The following is a 10,365-nucleotide window of genomic DNA, read 5'->3' as shown; positions in this document are numbered from 1 at the left end:
AATAACATTTGACATTTCTGTCCCCCTCACTTCTGAAATAATGGCTACGCACCTGCAGATGCATGAGACAGTAGGGTTGGATTAGGCTCCTATTCCCGGGATATTTTATTTGTCGTCATACAGTGTGTGCATAATTATTAGGCAAGTTGATATTCTGATCATGTTTTTTTCCAAGCACATTTTACCGATTTCAAACCACATAAATCTTAACAACTATTAATTTTGTATTTAATCATTTACAAGTGTTATATAATGGTCCATGAAGGCTGGAAGTGAAAAACGCCTTCTCCTGCCCCCTTCATGGCAATTCGTCAGACACCACTCCTATACCAGAAAACTTAAAATTTCAATCACCCTTTACCCTCATATCTCTGATGTGGGACAAACTTTCCATTCAATTATGTTAGTCGGCAAGTTTGAGTTGCAGGCAGATCTCAGATCTAACTGACAACTTTATTTTTTGTTTTAGTACAATGTCAAGTAAAAATAATTACAAACTAGAAGCTGTTCTTCTGCTCGGGGATGCATTTGTTGAAGAGATACAGGCAAGTTTCATTCTTGTTATACACAAATGTGTAATTAATGAACTCCAGTTAGTTAATGCCTATTTTTCACCCATCTACGTTTCATTTTATGCTATGTCCATAAAGAAACGTAACACGGAGTCACAAACTCAGAAGTCTGAAGTCACAGGACGATCTAAAGTGACCTGGTGGAAGAGGAACCGTGATGGGCAGCGTGTGATCACCAGCAAACGGAGGAAAAAAGGTTCATCTGCTGGTTAGTGTCCATCTTATAAAATTAATGTCAAATGCTTTTAATGGAGAGTGATGATGTGTGATTTGGAGTAGGTGCTGGTTTGATATATATATATTATGTTTGATACAATATTCTGTATACTAGCACATTTATAATGTAAATTACATTATAATGCCAAATACATTTAGGTTTGATAGTTCCCATGTTGCAAGTTTGACAAAGGTTTCAGTGTTTATTTTTGTACAGCTGGCAAAGAGTTTGAAAGAATTGTTCTAATGTGGTTTGTTATTTTTACTTCCAAACAGTTGGTTCTTCTCCATGTGCTAGTTCCTCCATCACAACTTCACCATGTACTAGCCACCAATATCCTGGTAAGTAGAAAAACTACTTTGAAAACTTTTTATAAAAAGGTATGATTCATATGAAAACAAGGAGTTGAGTAAAAAGGAAGCCTCATTATACCTGCACTTTTGCTCTGTTTAATAACTAGCCAGCTAATGATGTTCCTTCCAAAATGCTTTTTTCCACAGTACCCTAACATGCCTGAAATATTAGTTATCACAATTTGGTGCATCAAAATCTGTCCACATGACAGAAGTAGGAAAACTTTAGATGATAGCAGCAGTGTTTCTCAGCAAAATCACATGGTGGTTGCTCAGTTTCACAGTTAAGTGGGCAACACTACTGACAGCCAGCACCTACACATAATCTTAAGGTTCATGGGTTTTATTGGCCATTTCCAACTATCCTTTCACCCCCTGCCTTGTCTGCTATCACTGGACTGTCCCTGTATTAAAAGCAATGGAAATGCCACAAAAGAAGTCAGTGGTAGTGGAATTGCAATGTTGGATTTCTGGAAAGTTTGTATTTTTCTCTTTCTCTCTTTGAAGATTTTAATATGCAGAGGCTTGAGGACCTTCTACGGGATTCAGAGAGCATTGATGGGCAAGAGTTTGCTCAGCAGCCACCATTGTCCAGTTGTTGTCAAAAACAGAAAGAGGTCCAACAATGTTGGCAACAGGCGAGGCCACAAAACCTTGCCAACTTGTTGTCAGCTGAGAATATTGTCCAGATGACATGTAATCACTGTCATGTGAGTGAAGCCGTCATTCGTTGTGGGGAATGTTTGCCCTCGGAGTGGTTTTGTGCAGAGTGTGATCAATTGGTACATAAACCCCACACTCTGCACAGTAGGCAAACCACCATGTATGGCTTTTATAAATACATTCCTCCAACAGAGTTTGTGAAACTCCATGATGACAAGTACATCATCTGTGAACAAGGTTGGTGTCTCTTTTTCAATTGATTTGCATTGTTTTCCACTAACAGACAACATTATTAAATTATGCATTATGATTTCCAAGTACTTGCTCACAATCCAAACATTCTTTATTGCCATCCTGATTGTCCTTTGCGCTTGCAGATTGTTTGCTGCCAACAGCCTTCCCTCAAATTATATGCTCCTGTGACACTGGTGATGTTGCAATCTCTGTGGGTAGATCCATAATACTGGTTTGCATAAATGGTAGGATTGCATAAAAAAATATATTGTTTATCTAACGCATTACTTTAGTTCCTTGTTATTTATTTGTCTTTCATCTGCTCTCAGGCCATTACAATCTTCATGTTCCGGTGCTAACATGCAAACATTGCAATAAGCAATGGGCTCCAGAAGTCAGTGACTTTGTAAGGAGTGGTTACTGGCCTGCTACCATGCAAGCACAGACACTGTTCCACCAAGATCTGTTCCATTCCTTTGAGGCTATGAAGACAACAGCTCCCTGAATGTCAGTGAAAGCCTTCACAGCAATGTTGGAACAGAGAACAAAGCAGTTTGGAAGAGTGAGTAAAAATGTGAAGCTGAAAGACAAATGCATTTATTATTATTAATAGAAGTAGCTGTAAGGCTGGACATTATGGCAAAAATGATGGTCGAGTCCAAGCAGGGCGTTAATTCAAATATACCCACATATGAAGTTCAAGGTCCACAAGTTGCTGTAATATTTCAGGTTACTGAAATGAACTGAACTAAAGACCATACTAGACAGCATTGTCATTTGCATCCTTCTTGGATTTGTAAAAGTACATTGACAAAATATAAATAGGTGATCTTGTAGTTTATTGTCATTGAAAGCTGTACTATAATTTGTTTATTTCAGACTGGCAAAGTGAGTGCAGATGCTTTTCAGAGGAGTTTTCTGCAATACGTGTACTGCAACTCTGAAGTGAACAATCTTCTGGGAAAGGAGCCATTTGTCTGTCCAGCCTGTAGCCCTGAAATGGTAGCTGTTTCAGTGGATGGCAACAGAATACTCTACAGGTTCCGGAAAACTAACTACACTGGCTGTTTTTAATGTGCACACAAAACTCTCTGGTTTATGTATGTACTTTGCTATTAACATTATCATAATAATATAGTTCTTTGTTATTTCAAATTAAGCTGTTGATACTGTAGCTGTTGAATATAATATCTGTTAAACTTTGTAACCTTGTGCCATATAAGTACAATCATCATCATTATTACTATTATTATTAGGTAAAACTTCTTACTACAGTGGTTATCCAGAATAAATTTTCTTGTAGGAGTGAATAGCCAGGATTCTTTGATGGAATGTTTTTAGCCAAATACTCTAAGGTGTCCAATTTTGTTGAGGTCTGGGGGAGCTGTCAAGAGTGCAAGTTTTCAGTCAGGCTGAGCAACGGGGTATCTCTGGCTTGTTTAATAACTAATTGGAAGCAAAGATGAAAATACAGCTAGATTTTAATCCAGAGGGCACAGAATATCCATAATATTGGTTGCCGCACATATGTCTCACACATTGTCTGACAAAGTTAGACTATTGCAATTAACCTCCTGTGTGCTAAATGGCAAATAATTTTAAATGGTTTGTTATCCTCCAGTGAGTTGCAGATGGAAGATGGGTCAGGCAATCAAAGACAAAATGTTGACTGTAATTGTTGGTGTGTTTGAGCGTACAGCCCTGCTACTTAATGTCCTTGAATTATCTACTGACATGTTGAAACAATTTTCGTAGACGGCAGGAAAAGCGACGTGTAGGGAGTCCAACTGGACAGCAGAAAGAGACATCAAAGCAGGCCAACAAGTTGGATGAAGAAGGTGTGGAAATTGCTGTGTGTAGGCATGGATGCCTCCTCAAAGGTTGGTATTGGTCTTGATAAATTGCAATTAAAAATATTTGTAGATGATGATGATCTGAAGCCTATTTTACAGTGTGCAATGTGCTCTCTACTTATTTCTTTTTTCCAAAGGTCTGAATATGTATAGAGTAGAAATCTTCGCATATCCAATGTTTCTCAAAAAGAGATCCAGGGTGCTACATTTTTGGCTATGGATGTGACCTGCCGATATGTGCCATACCTGGAGAAGGTGTCAGAGGCCCTGACTCATCTTCAACCTCTTCGGGAAATGAGACATTGCTTGTCGGTGATGCATGCAAATGCCCACAATACAAAATGCGAGGTGATGCTTTTAACTTCTTGACTTTACTTTTCAGAGTATGACATATCCAACAATTAACGTAAAGTGCCACAATGAATGACATTGTGACCCAAACTACAACCCATGAGTGTGTTTTAAGTTGTACATGAGCCCTATATGTGCTGTCCTCTACAGCTGGTGACACTGGGATGTGCATCAATATTGATCACCCTATTGTCCACACTGTTTAACAAGTCCACTGCTTCCTGTAGATTCTGTGGAATGCAAGGAACCAGGAAGGTGCTGGAACCATTCTTGGTGAAGAAGTAGAGCAAGTCAATTGTTTTCTCTCCAGATGTGCCCTGACCACAAAGTATATGGCCAAGTCAGGTTTGTAAGCTTCTTTGCCCCCTGCTAGCCTGCAAACGTACACATTAACATTTTACAATGTATTGTGACTTTCTGTTGTTCTTTATAGTAAGAACTGATATGCTTACTGTCCACGCTATTGGGTGGAATCAGCGTAAAGAGAATGTCCTCCACATTGCCTTGTCTTCCAGATACAAAACGGTATGTTCATGTATTGAAAAAGGATGAACTATTTTAAACGGTTAAATTTGAACTTAAAGTTGAACTTAAACTGTTAACCCCATGTAGACATTGTAGGGGTGCAGGACCTCAGCTATGTATATATAGTTGATAGATAGATTATAAATAGATTATTTTAGGAAATGACAGCATTTTGTGCTGCTGTTTTGCAGACAGTAGAAAAGACCTTGGATGTAATCGAGTCTGAAGAAGATGCAGGACCAGTTGCACTGCTGTGATGACATGCTAAAACGTCTCTAGGTTACGTATGTAACCATGGTTCCCCGAGGGAACGAGACGCTGCGTCGAGATTCGCTTTGGGAATGCCCTTGCGTGACCGCGTTCTGAAGCACGTGTCAAATCAGTCCAATGGAGCAGCGAGACGTCACGAGCGGGGTGACGTAAGCACCAGAAAGCATAAAAGCGCATCCGGCAGAGCGCAAACCAGCTTCGATGAAGTAGCGCCTGCAGGGATGCAGGGAGTATGGCAAAGAGACGCAGCGTCTCGTTCCCTCGGGGAACCATGGTTACATGCGTAACCTAGAGACGTTCCCCTTCAGGAACTCGAGCTGCGTCAAAGTCGCTTTGGGAACGAGAATACCCACTGCGCCATACTACCAAGTCCCTGCCTGTGTGTGTATCCTATGAGCACATCACGAAGAGAGAACTTGGGAACCTGGAGTAGATGCCAGAAGAGGCTAGAAGTGGACAAAAGTGTGCGGAGAGCACCAGCCCGCCGCAGCACAAATGTCCTGCAAGGCCACACCCAAGCTGAAAGCCTTGGAGGCCGCCATACTCCTGGTCGAGTGCGCTCTGACCCCCATAGGTGACGGGAGGCCAGAGGACTCGTAGGCTAGTGAGATGGCCTCGACCACCCACCTACTCATAGTCTGCTTGGTCGCCGGAAATCCCTTCTTTGGCGGACCAAAACAAACAAAAAGCTGATCTGCCTTACGCCACGGGGCAGCTCTGTGTGCGTAAGCGTCCAGTGCTCGAACTGGACAGAGCAGATTAAGCCTTTCTCGGCCTACTTCCTGGTACGGAGGAGGACAGAATGCCTGAAGTACTATGGGCCCTGGTGAAGAAGTGGGCACCTTAGGGACATACCCGGCCCTCGGGTAAAGGAATGCCCTAACCATGCCTGGAGCAAATTCCAGGCACGAAACAGAAAGTGCCTGAAGATCCCCGATCCTTTTCAGTGAGGAAATAGCAAGGAGAAAAATAGTCTTGAGCGTGAGCAACTTGACCGAAACTTCTTCTATGGGTTCAAAGGGGGCATTGCATAAGCCCTCCAGAACCACAGCCAGGTCCCATGAGGGCACCTTAGTGCGCTCTACCGGCCTCAGCCTCAGGGTGCCACGGAGGAAACGAGTGACAAGTGGGTGTCTTCCCAATGATTGACCACCCAGAAGGGCGTGGTAAGCAGCTAAGGCCGCCACGTATACCTTCAGAGTGGAGGGAGATAACCCTGCGGAGAATCGCTCCTGCAGAAACTCCAGAACTGTACCAATTGGGCAGTTGACTGGGTCCTCTCATCAAACACAGCCAGGCGAGAGCGGAGCATTCGCAGCGAGAGCTCGCAGTGATGACGATCAGCTGCTCGAAAGCTGACCGTGCATGCTCCGCTCCTAAACAAACGACACACAAATCGTGTGTATCCCCTGCCGTCAGATATCGTGGGCAGGGAGGAACACAGCGTTTGTACTGCCGTTCGCTCGCCATAGACTTTTTCATTGTTTTCTTATATATATATGAGTGCTTGTGCGGACAGACAACAGTAAATAGACAGACACATACACAGAGCGCTACTGAAGAGCAGAAGCTGGTTTGCGCTCTGCCGGATGCGCTTTTATGCTTTCTGGTGCTTACGTCACTCTGCTCGTGACGTCTCGCTGCTCCATTGGACTGATTTGACACGTGCTTCAGAACGCGGTCACGCAAGGGCGTTCCCAAAGCGAATCTCAACGCAGCTCGAGTTCCTGAAGGGGAACAGTGGGTTGTTGATGTCAAGCAGTGGGCCAGTAGCGGTAAGGACAATGTTGTTATACAGTATACATAAACACTGTCAGAATAATTTGGTTGTAATGCATGTAGCTGTAGCTTAATGTTAAATTATGGTGTAGGGATGGGCACTATTTGCAAGTCATAAGACTTCAATTAGTATTTTGACTTAAAGTAAACTTTTCAGCAATGAAAACAGAATGATTGGTGCATGTTCATGCAAATCAGACCAAAATGGAACAATATTTGAGGTAGCAAATGAGAGGCCAAGCACAATGTGCCAGTAGGACCCAATATCCAGGGCTCCATGTTTGCAGCATTCATGCATGCTCGGCTTGTAATTTAGATATTTTCAAAAGGCACTTGTTGGTTCTCATTCTTGGTGCAAGTATCTCGGTTGTTTTCTACAGATCTAGTTTCTGTTTCTAATGAGCAGCTATGAACCTAAGGATTTAACTTTTTACTTAATCCGCAAGAGATCATTTCTTCAGACGGTGTCGACATTATCGCCAAGAAGCAGCTCTTTGACCAACTAATGCTTGTCTCACGACTGACAGAAGAAAAGCAGATCCTTGTGAAGGAGATGATGCAGCACTGTCAGTACCTTAAGGACTCAGTAGCAAAGGTCCAGTCACTGATAGCCACTGTTTCAGTGTGCACACAAACGGGTGTAAGTGTAAATCAAACTATCTGGCTTTATGCACTTTAAAATTCATAGGTCAAACTATTTTTAAGTGAAAAGCAAGCATGCAAGTATTGGCTCAAGAACTAAGGATACATGGCCTTCAAATATTATTTTATCCAATTAATATTTTTTTTTTCCAATTTGACTTCGTATTTAGATTTGTCTTAACATAAATAAGCTGTCTCTGATAAAATGTTCAGTGTGACGGTAATTCCATTACTCTTCATGTGTGAACTTACAGGCTATCCGAATGGATTCACAGAGGAGGGGTCCAAGGGCCTCATCAGTCTACTTAAGAGAAGACCGCAAGACCTCAGACTCAAACAGCAGACTGTAGCATGCACGTACAGAGGCATTCTCGAACCAACTCCTAGGCTGGTGGAAGAGGAGGAAGGGGAAATGGAGGAAGAAATGGACTGGCAACATGACATCAGCTCTGAGGATGAGGATGAGGATGATGATGCAGAGGTGGGGACTCAAGTCAGACTCAAGTCACAGTTGTAATTGCTTTTGCTTTGAGTTGTACTTTCATGACTGGGAAAGGTTTCTAAAGTCTTTACAAAAGAGCCTGTGTTTTTGTAAATGAGTTATAACGACTGTAGCATGCACGTACAGAGGCATTCTCGAACCAACTCCTAGGCTGGTGGAAGAGGAAGAAGGGGAAATGGAGGAAGAAATGGACTGGCAACATGACATCAGCTCTGAGGATGAGGATGAGGATGATGATGCAGAGGTGGGGACTCAAGTCAGACTCAAGTCACAGTTGTAATTGCTTTTGCTTTGACTTGTACTTTGATGACTTGGAAAGGTTTCTAAAGTCTTGACAAAAGAGCCTGTGTTTTTGTAAATGAGTTATAACGAAAGTGATGAGATTTGTTCCAGCAGACAACTGAATTTAAATGGAAGGATCAAATTTATTGAAGTTGAATCTGATTTATAGAAATATGCATTTGCTTACTTGGTTTGTCATACATGCGGTTTTACACTGCTGTAATTATCAGTAGCCATAACCAGATTTTAGTATTGTTTCTTTTGTGCAAAAACCTTGTATATCCAGTTTTGGTAATTTGAATTTATAGTTTGCACGTTCCTCCATGCTATACGCTTTCTCACACGTGGGCCCATGAAAATTATTAAATGCTTTTTTCCTAACTTCTGAAACATCCATCATAATTAGTGCTGTCAAACGATTAATCGCATCCGAAATAAAAGTTTTGTTTACATTTATATGCGTGTTCTGTGTATATTTATGTATATATAAATACACACATACAGTATATTTCGAAAATATTTACATGTGTGTGTGTATATACATCAATATATTTATATTATATAAAAATAATATATAAACATATTTTTCTTAAATGTATACATGTATGTGTTTCTTTATATATACATAATAAATATACACATTATGTAAACCACTTTTATTTTGGATGCGATTTAATCGCGATTAATTTATTGACAGCACTAATCATAATATGTAGAATTGTACATTTGCTCTGACTCCGTATCAGTTTGTTTATGCACATCAATATATAAACAAAATAATCTGCTCTGTCATATGCATAGCATCTATTGTTATCCGTATTTGACTACATATGCTCTTTTAAATTCTACTCTCTTTTGTGTTACTGGAATTGTAATACTCATGGTTATGTATGCAACTGATAATGTCTGTAAATACTTGCTGATACCTGTATATATGTGTATGTAAACAGAAATACAAGTTTAATTTGCCATCAGACTACTGAGTTGACTTTGGCTCATCACTTGTTTACCCTTAACAGAACTAGTTCAGATTCAACCTGAACTACTAACATTTTGAAACATTAGAGGTCACAGTCACACCAGGTCTCATATTAAGACAGATGTGCGAAACTTACATACTGTACACAGATACTGGCAGTGTAACATACTTCAATACTGATGATGTAGAACCATTGTAGAGGCTTGTCTAAATGTATACAAACCATACAGTTAACCACGTTATACCGATGATCGGTTAGCAGGGTTCGGTCAGATTGCTTTGAAATGCACTGAATACAAACAATATAAGCAATATTAGTAGTCAGTTACGCAATACTCCTTTTAGCAACAACCCAAGCTGGAATTTTATTTTAAGAAGCTTGGTGATCTGAAATGTAATGTAATGACCATATCCATCTGATTATCAACTCATCCCATGGTAGGATCAAGCCAAAAATCAGATGTGGAGACTGTCACCTACAAGTTAATATCCGTGTCAACCGTGAGATACATGTTGGAAACTTTCCAAACAGAGGGATATTAAGGCTACAACATTATATAATCCATGCAGGTGGTTTGGAGGGTCTAAAGCACTTCAAAAACACCTGCTTTGAATGTTATCATTCGATTGAATGGGTGTTATTAGTTATCACCCTCATAGATATGGGACAGAAGGGACCTGCTACGCCTACTGGTAGCAATATAATATATTATGTAAAGTATAATATAATATAATAAGTTGTAAAACTGAATAATTTTCAGCCACAGTCTGGACGAAAATGGGGAAATAAATAAATAAATAAAATGAGCAACCAAGTCTTTTTTTTTTCTAACTACTTTGGTAATGGTGATGTTTACATGTAAAGTAGTTGTAAGCACGTTGTTTTATTATCTGTCCTGACAGTGATTGTTTTTTATTTAATGAATAAATAGGATAAGCAAAAATCACAAACTGTTTCTCTGTATTTATTTTAAACTTATTGTCAGTATTGGGATCACGTGGGTAGGGAACTTTTTACTGTGTGTATGGATGACTGTCAGCCACCACCGAAAACCATTTTTGACCCAGGAAAAACCAAATGATTTGCACCTGCATACCCTGCATACACAGATGCTATGCAACTGGCTGGGACCACACTACAGG

At 40.5% G+C, this 10,365-nt stretch overlaps 1 pseudogene; it reads left to right on the top strand.

Moving 5' to 3' along the window:
* Positions 1 to 473: 473 nt before the first annotated feature.
* Positions 474 to 8,241, top strand: LOC107708695 (uncharacterized; annotated as a pseudogene).
* Positions 8,242 to 10,365: the final 2,124 nt, after the last annotated feature.

The sequence above is a fragment of the Sinocyclocheilus rhinocerous genome, unplaced genomic scaffold (genome assembly GCF_001515625.1).
Source record: "Sinocyclocheilus rhinocerous isolate Xijiao unplaced genomic scaffold, SAMN03320098_v1.1 scaffold54, whole genome shotgun sequence".
Lineage (NCBI taxonomy): Eukaryota > Metazoa > Chordata > Actinopteri > Cypriniformes > Cyprinidae > Sinocyclocheilus > Sinocyclocheilus rhinocerous.
This window is presented reverse-complemented; position numbering and strand designations above follow the sequence as displayed.